Here is a 15,568-nt window from a genome sequence, read left to right as displayed (position 1 = left end):
TGGGCTCCAGTCCCGCTTGATGCCAAGCAGTCGAAGCAACATTTCCTCTGTTGTTGTGCTAAGCTGTCTAAGATAATAAAACACTTAGAGAGAAGGGGAGGGGGTGTTTAATATAGAATGTGTTATCCTTAAGCAATTTTGAATCATAATGGGACTGCAGTGTAATGCACACACAGTATATGCAAACCCAAGCACACGCAGCAGTGGCCGGCATCATGAAGTCCAACTTCATCCGGCTCGCATGAAGCTGGTTATCAGCTGGCTCAGTCTGGACTTTACAGTCCAGCCATGACAGTTCATGCGAAAGACGCAGAGCTCCAATTGACATCATCACAATCACAAGTGCAGTCCTTAATAGGACATGAAATTAAATGTTGTTAATTAGCTTATGTGATTTTCAGCAACGTGAATTAATCACATAATAATTAGTTATATCCAAGTATAGTCAGACAGATGTTAGAAATAAGTGAGGTAATCACTACATATAGAGAACTTTATTTTATTCTTTATTAGTTTGGTTAGTTCTTGGACTAGTGCGTTGTCGACTCACTTTATGTCTGATGACACTGGTGTTCCTGTCGATTAGAAGTTACTTCACGTTTCTTATATTCATTCTGTGCCATCACACCACATATATCTGGGGAAGAATGCATCACATTTGCACCTGAAAAACTGCCACAATCTGTGATTTTCTTGTAGTAGGGCAATAATTCTATCCAGATTTCTCCAAATCTTGTAATCAGCATATCTGGTCTGAAATCAGCTGTGTAGTTTGTACACTCTCATGTCAACATGACAACAGCATGTGACAGAAAATGTCTGGTGGTGCGAACAGCTGACACAGCAGTACAAAGTAAGAGGCATAAAGACATGATTTTCTCTTTTTGGTGTGGAAAAACGTGACTGTTCTGTACGGTGTGGAAGATCTCAACCCCACCAGGCGCCTTTGGGATGAAGTGGGATGCAGACTTCGCCCAACATCAGCGCCTGACCTCACTAATGCTATTATGGCTAATGGAAGCTAATCTCTGCAGCCAGGTACCGCAATCTTCCCTGAAGAGTGTGTGCACCTTGCTTTAGGATCACATATGGGTGTAATGCATGGGTGTGCACATATTTCTGGCCATGAATTGTACCTAAAAGCTCATTCTGTATTCACATCCATGCACACAAATACACATAAGCACAGAGGCCATCTCCAAAAGTTATCACACACATGCTGTCCAAGAATCTGTTTTCCCTCCATCTCCCTGTATCTCTTTTTCTTAATCCCTCTCTCCACATTCTGTCATGTGTCTGGCAGAGAGAGGAAGACAGTAAAAAAAAAAAAGAGGATGAGGGAGAAAGAGAGAGACAGAGGCAGACAGGGAGACTCTTGGCTGGCGTGCAGGCTGTTTGGACTGATACAGGAGAATGTGGAGAGCCCTCTCATCTCTAATCTCTCCCCTTTCTCTCGCCCATCTCCCCTCCCTCCTCTACCTCTCTCACTCAGTTTATCAGTCTGTTCATCTGACTCAGCCTCACTCGTTCGGTTCCTTATTTGCTATGTTTTCCACACTGAGGAACACTGTTTGTAAGATGTGCCTTTTTCAGGCAACTACAAAGTAACATAGACAGGAGCCTTTTCATGTAATCATACAATTCAACTCATATATTATTAAGAAAATAATTTCAAGTTCAAGTGATAGAGGAAGTACTGGGATCTTTTACTTATGTAAATGTACTACTACCACATTGTAAAAATACCCTTTTTGGACAACACCTTGATATATCATGAGAGAAAACATATGAAAATATTCAGTTTCTGTGGTACTGTTATCGGTTTTTATTGAACTTCGGACTAGGGTAACTTCATGCTGTGGTCCCATTGTGTTTCCCAGATAATAAGTCCCAAAGCTAACAGCAGGCATCTAATTGCAAAAAAAACAAAAAACAAAACAATATTCAGGTGGAAAAAAAAAAACTTTTACTTCAATGTGTTCAGACTTCTATTAATCGATGCCAGTAGCACAGTGATTCTGACTGCTGGGGATATGTCTTGGACAGGTGTTTTAGGCTAATTTGTACTGGACTGGTATGTGCAAGTATCTAAGTATGATCTGGAAAATTTTAAGCATTAAAAGTAAAAGTGCTCATGCAGAAAAACCTTCCATGTAACTGTTACACTATTATATATGATGGCATTAGGTTGCTATTACTCATTCATTAACGTAAAGCAGGATTGTGCTGTGCTGATTGTTGTGTCAAGGTGAGACTCATTTTTAATGATTTTTGCATGAGACTGCAGGTAATGACGATTTTCATTATGGATTAATCTGGTGATTATTTTCTCAGTATTTTAGAAATAGTGTTTCTTGTGTCTTGACAAGCCAAATGTCCTTTCATTAGACGCCTGTGAATACTGTGCTTATCTGATTACACTGACATATTCTCCAGTCCAGTGGTCTTCCAACTGGGTCCTTGCATGAGCACTAGTGAGGCCCTGAGGGAAATGTGGAATAGTGTAAGTGTACCATTGTTTAATTAGCCATAAATTGCCTTAATGTTGTTCCCTAAGGGCAGTCTCTGCTCCAAGACACCAGCTAGACAAACTCTGTAGTCTTAATGAGGAACAATAAGATACTCAACAGCGACGTGATTGTATGACAGGGAGTTTGTTGTGCTATTATTACCATATCACACACTTCCACTTACTTTTAACCAATGTCCATGTCTCTTCTATCAGCGTGAGGAAGTCATGTGTCGTGGTGTTCAGATGCAGGCGGCTGTGTGGTCCACTGACCTGCTCTCCAAAGGTCTCATGGTTCCATTTACCACCAGCGTGACCGGCTCATGGATTAAATGTCACGACACTGGGTTAGAGTGGAGAATGTCAGCACTCACTTGCAGTTTCAATGAGACTGCCCTCACAAGGAAAACAACAGTGTTTGTCATTTGCTCAAATGCCCAAAAAGATAGCTATGCTTATATTTTGCTTTAAACATTAACAATAAAGATAACCACATTATGGCTAGCCAAGTAGTCTTTCTTTAAACCATGACAGTTAGAAATATATATACACAGTATATATAGCCATTTCATTTTTACTCACTGACCTCTGTCATGTCACAAAGAGCAACAACTGATCAAACAACACAACCCACTCAATATGTTTTTATATTTCTGATATGAAAACATTTGACCCAATGCTTACAGGATAAGTCCATATCAGCCGAACAAGTGCAAACACCCATCCCTTTATCTATCCTTGATGCTTAAACTTCTATCACTCTCCACCATCCATTCATCCATTATTCTATCCCTCATCTCTCTGCTATAATCTCCCATTCAGATATCCCCGGTGCATTGTAATCTGCTGTAATCTGATGGATTAACCTCACTGCTCTTTCTCATCAGTGGATGGTTCTGGTTCAGTGCTGTGGCTTTAAACACAGCTGCTCATTTTTGCTCCTTGCCTGTATGTGCACGTGTGCACGTTTTCTCTGTGCTAATGAAAAATACGGCAAATGAAAGAGAGAAGGGAGGCCAGCAGCGATTAAATGACCAGAAAGAGAGATGAGAGGTGTGCATATCAACCATAAAACAGCCAAAACAAATAAAAAGTAAGAAATACAGTTAGAGCCTAAAGCATGAAACGATGACAAAAAGAAAAAATATATAATTGTTGTGCTACATATAGCTAAAATAAAATGATTTTTTGTGTGCATTTTGTACTGCTGCCTCTGCTCTATTTTCATCTAAGATTGCATGTGAAGCACAAAGAAACATGTCATTATATGGTGAAAATATAACACCTCTAACAACCGGATTCAAGAGTTTAAAGGATTTAAATTTAGACAGCGGTTTGTTGTGTAAGGGACAAGAGGAAAGAAGGGAAAACACAGCAGCTGTCAACACACACACGCATGCACGCACACACACTCTACAGTTCAGCTAAAACGTGTGTTGCTGAATTGCTCGTGCCTGGCTCAGAAGGTGATCAGGAGCACGAGATCAAATCCTACACACAAGCACACACACTTCAGAGGGCAACAAGCCTGACTGGATTTTACCTTCTCATTTTGGAGATGCAGTGTTAGTTCGTGTGTGTATGTGTGTGCGTGTGCGTGAGACAGGTAACATCTGGGATGCCACATGAAAGGGCAACTTGTGCACAGAGGCACCAAATCATATCCTGCCAACACTGACAATGCACACAATAATAATATAAAAAAAATCACACACAAAAATACCTGTTATGTAACACAAAAAATGAAGAGGCTTTCAAACTGTGAGGCGTGGCACCCCAGGAGTGACAGAAATGGGGCAAAGATACTGTGTGAAGTGAACGTTACAGGTGCTCTGAAAACAGAGGCCCGCTCACCAACACAGTCAACAGCTGGAGCTGCAGCAGTGGATGTCACACAAAGCTCATGGCTCAATTAAGGCACTTTCAAACACTTAACACCCCATTGTCACAATTTGCGTAACCTCCCTCCTTCCCCTTAAACTCACAGACACACATATTTTTAGACTGAGTGCGACTTACACCTTCCGAGGGTAAAATAATCTCAGAGGTCCATCGCAAATAAACAAGCATACATCTTCTTAGAAATCTGAGACAACAGAACTTGCCTGAGAATCATCACGGTTTTAAGTTTTCTTCAGTCTCAAAGTAATACAGTGACAGTTGTCTGTACATCCATGGGTACATTACAAAGAGGAACTGCTCATAGCTATTTCGGCATATTTGAAATGAGATGCAGGTCACATTGATTTTGTCTGATGCATGCTTATTCCATTTAGCTTTAATAAAAAGGCTAAAAGGAATGTCCTCATCAAATATATTTCTGAGCCATTTGGAAAGATGACTCCACAAATATGAAATAATAGGAGAAATGTAATATTGTTGCATTATGATCCATTTGGGAAAGACTAACCACATTAGTTCTGTTGTTACTGTCCAATTCTCTCCATCATCAGCTCATCCCCATTCGCGTCTTCCCCCATCCTTTCTTTTCTTTTTCCTCTCTTTTTCTCTCCCATCAACTCATCCAGTCCTGCCCCTTTTCTTTCCACTCCGTGTCTCTTCTTCTATTGTCCCCCCATATGACTCTGTGACATCAGGCAGCCTGCCAGCTCACTGTACACTTCAATTAGAAGAGAGACCTCAGCACACACACAAATGGACACACACACACACACACGCACACACACAACGTAACGGTCGCCTGTCTTTCAGCTGAGTGCTCTGTATGCTTCCCAATGAAAACCAAATGGCTGCAGAGGAGTGTGCGTGCATGCATGCGTGCGTGTGTGTGTGTGTGTGTGTGTGTGCGTGTGTGTATGCAGGGCTGGCACTTGGAGCATGTCCTAGAGTGTGACTTTGATATCAGTCTTGGTAATCTAAGTCATTCGCTCCGCTGTATCTAGATACAATAGAAGCAGCACGCACACACACACACGCACACAAACACACATAGACCAGATGGCTGAGCAAGCCCAGCTCTGGTTGGTTGGTTCTTTGTCCTCCTCCATTCTCTCGCTATCAGCCTGTATATATATGGTATCTGTTTGTCTGTCTTTCTTGCTGTATGTTTATCTGTTGGTCTCTTTCCTCCCTGAGAAAAACTCAAAGTTACTCCCAAAGTTTAGAAGAAAAAAAAAAATCTCTGAAGCCGCTGAGCAGGCATACAGCAAAGCAATTCCACAGAACATAATCTGGATTTTTGCCTGTGTATCAGATCAGTTACAGTACAGGACAGCAGAGTAAGGGGAGAAAAGAGTTGAAAAGGATCAGAAAAGGTGCATTAAGAGACGCTGCCAGTGCTGTCACAGTGCAGGTGCCAGTGTAATACACTGGACTTTGATGATGTTATCTAAACATAATAATTTGATAATAACAGACGATCCAGTGAAGATGTCACAGCACTGAATGCAGTACGCAATCTATGAAACCACAGATGCAGCCAGAAAAAAGGGGAAAAAACAAAATGCTGCACATTAGAACTTTTTGTATGCAAGTGCAGGTAAGTGTGTGTGTGTGTGAGTGAGAGAGAGAGAGAGAGAGAGAGTGTGTGAGAGAGAGTTTACATGGAGTGAAGGGTCATTGTCCTTGATTGCAAAGCCCACTCGAGACATTAGATGTCCTCGTTGCAATCACAACGTTCGCAAATGTCCAAATCAGAAATCAGGAGGCTCCTGGAGAGCAGGCCAATCAATATCATAAACATCATCAAGGACAATGCTGTGACTCTCTGACACACACTCTCTGTCTCTCTCTCTCAACCTTCTTATTTTCTATTTCATTATATCCCCTTGACCTACCGACTCTCTGTCTCTGCCATTAACATGTGTGTGCTGAGCCATGGCCGGACATCCCTGTGTCTGGCTCGAGAGCTGGCTTTGAGTTGGACTAAAACACACAGAGATAAACCAAGGTTACGACAATGAGCGGGGAAAAACCCCCACGGGATCAAACAAGAGCTCACAATTTACAGAACGCGGCACAGAGTGGGGGAGATTTTAACCACAGAGGGTAAAATTGTGGTTTTCTTTAGATCTGTACAGGGGGTGGCAATACAGAAGGTCAGGCAAAATTCCCATTTTTCCACAGTTGAACCATTGTCCAAGGGTTTCACAGCACATTAGAAGGCAGATAAGACTGAAGTCCACCTCATCTGAAGTACTTGTCAGTCTTTGGTTGAGCACTGGGGGGGCCGAGTGCAGCCATTTCTGTAACATTCCCAGACTGACTGTTATTGGCTGCAGTTCAACACTATGAATGGTTTCCAGGAGAGACTGTCTGAAAATATGCTGTTATTCCCTAAATGATGAGGGATGTTAAACCAGTGCTCTACACCATCAGCAGCAAAACACCAAATGAGAGAATATGTTTTGGATGAACGGCACTCATCCTTCCACTGGATTTCCAGGGACTTGTGGAGTCTATGACAAGGAGGTGCGGAGCTGTTCTGAAGGCTTCAGATGAGACAACGCCCTAGTATGACGCTTTCTGATGGCTTTTCCTTTCATTTGTCACCCATCTGGAGATGACCAATGATGTTCACTTCATGGATGATGAATTAAGCATGCAATACAGCTGCTTCTACTCTAATTGTACCGTGCCATTAAACAGAAATGCCATGAATGGTGTTTCATGGTGTCGCACAAAATTGACACACATTTTCCTCATATAAGACATCAGAGAATACAGATAATTGTCGTGACAGACCCCATTGAGTGTGATACGCCATGTGTGTCTGATAAGACGACAGAAGGACAGTGTGTATGCATTAGTGTATGTGTGTGTTTGAGTGTGTATTAATGGACAGACAGATGGGGCAGTCTAGAAGAACAGTTGATGAAGGCTTTACACTGCAGCTGGCCCTTTCTCCTCCCCTCTGCAGAAAACACACACTCAGATACAAAAAAAGGTGGACTGGCACTGTTGTGTGTGTGTGTGTGTGTGTGTGTGTGTGTGTGTGTGTGTGTGTGTGTGTGTGTGTGTGTACGGGGGCTGTCAGTGTGGCAGCTGCCCTGGCATCAGGTGGGCAGCTCCCATGCTACATGAAGAAAGCACAGCTGCTGTAAATGTAAACACACACTGTTTCCTACACTAAACACAACACAAACATATGAAGATGAGCCCTCATACACATGGAGGGAGTGTGAGATTCTCTTTAATCTACAGATCTCACAGAGAGCAATACACACATTTGCACATGTGCACACAAACAAATGGAAAATTGACCCTCTGCAGTCCCTTTACACACACACACACACACACAGTCTGTATCCTTTCCTGCATGTGCCCTCTAATCAAATGCACACATATACACATATACACAAAGAGACACACAAAACACACACTCATGCAGGCTGCATCTTTCCTTGATGTGAAAGAGATTAACATAACAGGCACAAACACACACTGAAATGTTTCCTCTCCCCTCTAATCAGACATAAACACACACCCACACAGGCAGCATCTTTCCCTTGATGTTAATACTGAAGATTGTCAGACACACACACACACACACACACACACACACACACACATACACACACAGAGTGAGGTGCATCTTTCCCTAGTACAATGTGTCAAACAAACCTGCATAGACACACACTCCCATCAATCCCCCCTCCCCCCCCAACATGCCAGTTGCTCTCCAGATGCATGCCAGATACAGAGACACATGTCCACCCATCACCTCCCGTATCTGTGCAGACACATGTTGTGATGGGAGGAGGTTAGCCAGCTTGAATCAGGCCACTGGCACCTGACACCGGTCATCAGCACAACAGCTGTCAGAACACATCGCTGGCTGCTGCTGAACGTCTGCATATGTGTCTGTGTCTGTTGTTTGTCTGGACTTGTGGCTGTACATGCCCTAACAGTAGGACATTCTGACTCAGTGCCGGGGTGGGATGTCTGCAGTGACATAGGGGCCTGGATTTCTGGAGTTACAGGGTCAACACTGCATTATTTCTCCCAGCACAACTTTCACTCTCAATCACTATATGCACACTATACTGGGGACATATGTGAATAACGTCATGGGGGGTAAGCCCTTCCTGGAAGACAGAGCAGCAGATTGGAACAGTGGAACATGGTTGCATTGACTGTCAACGCTAACGGCATTTATCCTATGGGGTGTTGCTGTTGATTCATTTAAAGGTTAGCAACTAGCTGGTGAAAAGAGCGGTGCATTTAGCAACAAGCCAGATATGTTTTGCCCTCAGGAGATGGTGGAGACAAAAACAGAGTTAAAAGGAGACAGAATATTGGACTCTGATTCATCAAATTGCCAGAAATAATTGCAAAACCCTTGTGTAAAATTGTTGTGTGTCTGCCAGCTAACATGAATGTATCACTATGGCAACTGAAAGCTGCTTCACAGAGAACTGTCAGCCCCAAGTTCAACAATTTGCATGAAGAAGTTAAAACCGATGTCAATACGGTGTGATCTTATATTAACATGAGCAAAAAAAAGTTGACATAGGTCTGTCCAAAAACGGTGGACCTTTTTGTTTTAGTTAGTCTCCATAATGTCAATACCAAAGACAGACGCTGCGATGGATTTGAGTGAATTAAAGCCATCTCACAGTTGATAGGTTTAGCTGTGATCTTTCCTTTTGTCTCTTGACACTTACAGAGCCTTCCCACTTATCAAAGATTCATTAGCTCACTAATCCATCCATCTAGCTCTCCATGCACATCGTCCGTCCATTAACACTGTGCCATATTCCTCCAGAGGGACTGCTGAGATAATGCCCTGCTCAAGGACACAGGGGGTAATACATATGAAGTGATAGCCCACCGGGGAATTGAACCCACAACCACAATGGCACATTAGCAGTGGCTGCCTCTAATAAGTGATGCAGAACAGTATCACATCAGCCTCCGTCCCGGAGGTGGCAGAGATCATGCTGTTGTAATTCAGATCACTCTGTGAGCGCTAAAGGACTATTTCTGTATCACTCCATCCTCATCTGATGCAGTGCTGACTTTAACAAAAAAAAAAAAAAAAAGGGTTCTGGTCTTTTTTTTCCCTACATACTGTCCATTTGTCTGCTCCTATGATAAGTAACAGCTGGGGAATTCAAACTGCGGATGAGGACAGAGGAGACGTTCTAACATGTGGAAGGTGTCCTCCCATTAATTCATTTTCGCACTCATACACTGGCTTTCTGCGTGGAATCATTTTGGCAGTCATAAAGAAAGAAAGAAAGAAAGAAAGAAATACTGCGAGTTCCTTGAATGAAAACCATTTTGCATGTACTTCAGATGAAGACGTTTTTCAAATCCCATTTTTCCACACACATACTGTATATATATGCTGATATATGATATTTTGAATGCAAGAATCCCCTCTTCGACAAACTTCCGGACAAACACATGCATTAAGTTGTATGCAGATGCACGATACGATCGTTTACAACTTGGTGTACCGTATCACTTTTGGATCTGCCCGACATGTCTTCATATCTGTTCATCTAGCTCTCTCCCTCTGTGTGTGACTCTCTCTCTCATGAAAGGCTTGACAGAGATAGCACATTTTTCAGGGCTGACGTACACTAATGTACTAATGGATAGAGGAGATAAGGACAATGAGGGAGAGGAGAGGGAATGAGGAGTGGAGCAGAGGACAGTACGCCCCACACACACACACACACACACACACACACACACACACACACACAGATGAAGCGGGAAATTCTCGAGGGAGGCAGATTTTGCGGGCATGTAGCCCACCTCAGTTGGGAGAGAGAGAGAGAGCTGAAGGTGACATACGAGTGAGGGGGAGTGGGGGGGGGGGAGAGGGACGTTGTGGACAGGAAAACTACAAGACCTGAAGAGAGGCAGCATAGAGAAGTAGCAGCGGAGAAAATAGGATGATAATTCACTCAAACACTAGGACCGCTTACAGCAGTAATATTATCTCTGCAAGATTTACACACTAGTCTTCAACAGGAACTTAGAACGGCTACACACACACACACTTTGTCACACATTCATTTACGGAGGATCACACACAAGAACAAAAACATCCCCTCACTGACACATTAATATATATATACGATATCACACACAGTGCATTTCAAGCTACAGCTTCAGAAACTCTCTGATCACACTTTTGAGCATGTGCGTACACTGACTGTGTGCATGTACATGGGCAGTGTAAGTGTATGTGTAGTGCAGAAGATCAAGCTATGAATGATACCACTAACACACACACACACACACACACACACACACACACACACGCACACACACACACACATGCACACACCAAGCAAGGCTTCACAAAAGCCTGTTGTGTATTCCGAGAAACCAATAGGACATTATTCCACTAACTTCTAGTTAATGGGATAAAGATGGAATTAGTGTGTTCAGGTGTTGCACTCATCTGCTCATTATGAGTTTGCATTGGAGAGAAGAGAAACTGGAGTCCGCACACACTCACACACAAACAGGGAAACAGACAGCAGCCCGACCCGAGATTATCAATCATCTCTACCAGCCTGGTGTTTTTGCCATTTAACCAGGCTGAGCAGCCGATGCACCGCTTCAATCATCGTCTGCCAGTCTAAATGCTAGTGCTAATTAGCATTCGCATGCTAAATTACCTCCCATCCCATGTTTTCTGATTAGGCTTAATCATTCTGACAGCTAGTTTTACTGCTAAGCTTGCAGAGCCAATACATGCATAGCCACCTCGAACTCTAGGAAGAGATCCAAGGCACTCTCATTCACTGGATACTGAGGTTTTGAAGAGCTCGTATCCTGCATGATAAACTGCTGAGACCAGTGGTTCCCAGTCAGAGTGCGGTACCTGTGCAGTGGGTCACAAGATAAATCTGAACGGTTATAAGATGATTAACAGGCTCTACAAATACTGGTAGTTTTTACTGACTCTTTTCTAACAATTTATTTGTAAAATGTTGGAAAGTTTTGCCTCCTCAGGCCTCTAAAAGTTATTCAAATAACATATTCTGGGAAAGAAAGTTAGGAAAATCACTTTGCTGGGAACTCCTCAGTGGTGGAAGAAGTACTCAGATCCTTTACTTCAGTAACAAAATCACTACAGCAATGTAAAAATACTCTATTACAAGTCACAGTTGTACATTTAAAATCCAACTTCAGTTTCAGTATTAAAACTAATAGTGCTTGTTCTGCAGAAAAATGGCCTCAGTGATTAATATATTCTTGTAAATAACATTGTTAAATCTGATCTATCAATATGTGAGCAGCATGTTTCTGTTATAGCTGGTCGGGTGGAGGTAGTTTATCAAATTCAGATACAGTTAGGCAGCTTATTCCATCGGTTAGAACCTGGGGATCGGGCCCCTGCAAAAGGTCACCAGATAAATCTGAGGGGTCATGAAATGATTAAAGGATGAGGAAAAGAGAGAACAAAGCTCTTCTCTAAAGATTTGTGTTCATTATCTGGACATTTCTCTAATCTTTGCCTTTTTTTTTCTTTTTTTTCTTTTTTTGGCTCCAAACAGTTTCTTAAATACAATTGCAATCTGAAAAGTAACAGTAATTGTAGCTGTCAAATTGTAAAAAGTACAATATTTCATCTGTCAGTATAAGTAGAAAGCAGAACGCTTTCGTAATAAGGCAATACTTAAATAAAGCACGAGCACGTCAAAATTGTACAGTACTTCAGCAAATGCACTGATACGCAAACTGCAAGGGGGAGGACGCAGGTAGGCGTTAATGCTTGATTTGAAGTTGGAATTCGCTGGTGGTATAGTGGTCGATATACAGTACCACTTAGGAAGGTGGGCAGATCATGAGTCAATTCACAGAATATATACAGCTTATTATCCTTGCTCATGGGCTGATATCATTCAGGGGGTGGGCTACTGTTAACAGGGAGAGTGAGAGTGAGGGAGGCAGATAGGATGGGGTAACGCATGTCACAGCTGTCACACAGAAGATGAGGAGAACGCAGGAAGCATCTTGCCAAAGAACGAATTAGATCATCTCTGAGTGGGAGGGATGTACCATCGAAGGAGCGGGGCCGGCGAACTTCTGGTCCACCTCACTGGCTCTGAGATGCCCTGAAGCCTAACCAGTCTCACTCATCTCCATGTCTCGAGGCAGCGAAGTGGCAGCGTTATGTCAATCAAGCAGTTGGCACAGTTACCTCAGTAGCGCTGCTCCAATCGGTCCTGTCACTCAGGCTATCTTCCAAGATAGAAAGGAAAGGGAAAAGTAATTGGATTTGCTGCTAGCAGGGAAATGATGAAATGACATGAAACCACCCCCCTTCACCCACCACACACACATGCACGTGCACACACCTATACACCGCTCTGAGTAAATCTCCCCTTCTCTCTGCCTGTCTTGCTTGCCTGTTTTTGTTTCTGAAGTCTGGAAATACTTCAGGCTGTTGAGAGTTTCTTTTCATCTCGCCTGATGTGGCAAGAGTGCTTTGTTCTCCCAGGTAGACAAAAGAGGAGATGAAATGAGGGGAATGAAAGGATTTCCAGGTTTTTACTGAGATGTGGGTGGGGGGTGAGGGGGGGTTGAGGGGGGTGGTTAGGATGTTTCTGGCAAACGGCACAGAAGGAAGCCCATAGTACAATTTCATGATGTTAAAAGCTATTGGTAGCCCACCTACACCTTGTCTCCCTACAAAAGGATGTACTGTTTAAAAGAGAAATGTCATCATGTCCCACTTTGATGTACTGAGCAAAGAAAACAATATATAATGCATATACATGCTGCTGCTGACCGGCTGCCATGAGACTGGTGGCATTTGGCTGGGAGGACCAGGAGAGAGGCAGCTGTTTTGTCTTCATGCTGTGGCTGCAAGGCTGTATCCGACATCCAAATATTCCCTACACTCCACACTCATCCCGTATGCCCTATATCCGTCGTCCTACTGTACATCTTTCATCACACATTAGAGACCCTCTGCATTCTAGAATGTCCTTCAGCCTTAAACACCCCCCTAATCCTTTATCTTTTGCCTTGGATTCTGCACTCTGCATCCAACAATGAATGGCGCCTCCATGAAAACAATGTTAAAGAGCTAATTTGGTGAAGACACACTGGTGATGTTTTTGATCTAAGTGATTTTTTTTTTATTTTGACAAAAATGGCACCATATATAACAGAAAACACTGAGCTTTTTGGAATACAATTTCAAATCAAGATCCACCGATTAGTAACTTTAGGAGCTGGATCTGATGGTCATCCTCAGTTGTCCATAAGTGCTCAGAAAAAAGATAGCTGGTGGAGCTTGAGTTAAGATTTTTACTGTGTCCAAGGTCAAAGAAGAACTCACATGCTCAGTGCATGATGACTCTTTATTGTTTTCTAATCATGCTACTGTTTCACAGTGTTTTAGCATTAGCCCATGACTGTCACATGTGACCACAGTGGCCTCTGTTCAGCAAACATTACACAGTCCCCCTTCAAACCAGCAGTCTTCCACAAACTACATCAACAGTAATACATGGCCTATGGAAAAGTTTAGGGTTGCAACTGACTTTTTTTTTTTTTGAAAAATGTTGATTAATTCCAAAATGATCTATTTAGTAATCAAAAAAGTATCAATTTCTTGTATCCAAGGTGAGATCTTCAAATTACTGTCTAACAGTCCAAAAGTGAGATGATGAATCAATTATTGTACTACTGTATTACAAAATGATAGATTTATTTTCATTTCTGTTCATATTCTACATCCACATCCTGCAGTGTGTCCTACACTGTCATCCTCTGCTTTTTTTTTTGTTATTGGTCACTCTATGTAATAGCTTACACAAACAAAGGCCCTACTGCATTAAACCACAAAATGAGCCTCTATTCTGACACACTGTTAATCAGCTGTTCTCCACTGTGCAAACAATGATTCCAAAAAAATTACCAAGAGAACTGCAGATTTGCAGTCTACAAGGGCAACTAAGACAACGGTTCGTCCTTACATTAACATTCAAAACCTGTATAGAAAGAAAGCAATTAACTCAACAGTAAGGGAGATGTTAGGAGGGTGTCCTGCACATACATGCTGTGCTTACTCACTGAAGGCTTTCTGATTAGTCATGCTGATGTAAGGCAGCGCTGATTTACCCTGGCTTACGTCACAGCTCTCTCACTCTCTCTCTCACACACACACACACACAAAAAGACACCATCACTTATCCAATGGACTGCCTATGCTTAAGATTTTACACTAGTGATTATATATTCATAGATCAATCAATACAGGGAGTCTAGCGGCTGAGACACGTCCACGCAGACAAACACACATTCAGCAGCAACCATATTGCAGGAATCCAATGAGCGTGCGCGTGTGTAGACATCAATACGCTGCAGCTTTACATTTCATTAGGCCAAGGAGCACAGTTTAACTCCCAATGAATAGCAATAAAACCACACAGCCTGTAACCATCTCTCTCCATCTGCCTCAGCCTCACTCTCCTTTCCTCCCTCTTTCTGATCTCAGCTCTATTCCCTCTTCCTCCCTACAAATTCTGTTACATACAAATCTAGTTCAGCCATTTATTAACTGTTGTCCTCCAATTTATTTGGAAAGACCTCATTTGAAGCTAAAGCTAATAGCCTCCTGTGTCAGACATACCAGGCACCAGTGTGCAAACCTCACAAACTGGCTATAGCTGCCATCGCTGCTGATTTATTGTAACTGGTGTCCTGTCTCGCCATCCCTCTGCTCATACGCTCATAGACTACATGTTACTGCAGCATCTGCATTGATCTGTGTGAGGACACTGGCAGCCTCCACCTCCATATTCACCTTCCTCCCTCCATGCCCGAGCACAGGAAGACACGCCGGCTGAGGGGAAATGGGATTCCGATCAGCGGGATATCATCCAGGATCTGCTGACCCCACACACTCAACACAGACACACACACACACACACACACACACACACACACAGAACAGGGGTCAGGCACAAGGACTAGTGGGCTAGGTTTCAGTCGACTTAGCAAAACACCAGAGACAGGAAGCTGTGTAAGGAGGCGTGTGTGTGTGTGTGTGTGTGTGTGTGTGTGTGTGTGCGTGTGTGTGTGTGTGTGTGTGCACCAGTGTGTGTTATGCACATT

At 42.9% G+C, this 15,568-nt stretch overlaps 1 protein-coding gene across 2 annotated transcripts in view; it reads right to left on the bottom strand.

The window, feature by feature from the left end:
- Positions 1-15,568, bottom strand: part of LOC143326616 (plexin-A1-like) — a 249,698-nt gene that overhangs the window by 172,632 nt on the left and 61,498 nt on the right. The window lies entirely within an intron of this gene.

This window comes from Chaetodon auriga, chromosome 10 (assembly GCF_051107435.1).
Source record: "Chaetodon auriga isolate fChaAug3 chromosome 10, fChaAug3.hap1, whole genome shotgun sequence".
NCBI lineage: Eukaryota > Metazoa > Chordata > Actinopteri > Chaetodontiformes > Chaetodontidae > Chaetodon > Chaetodon auriga.
Note: the sequence above shows the minus strand (reverse complement) of the source record. Positions and strands in the feature narration are given on the sequence as shown.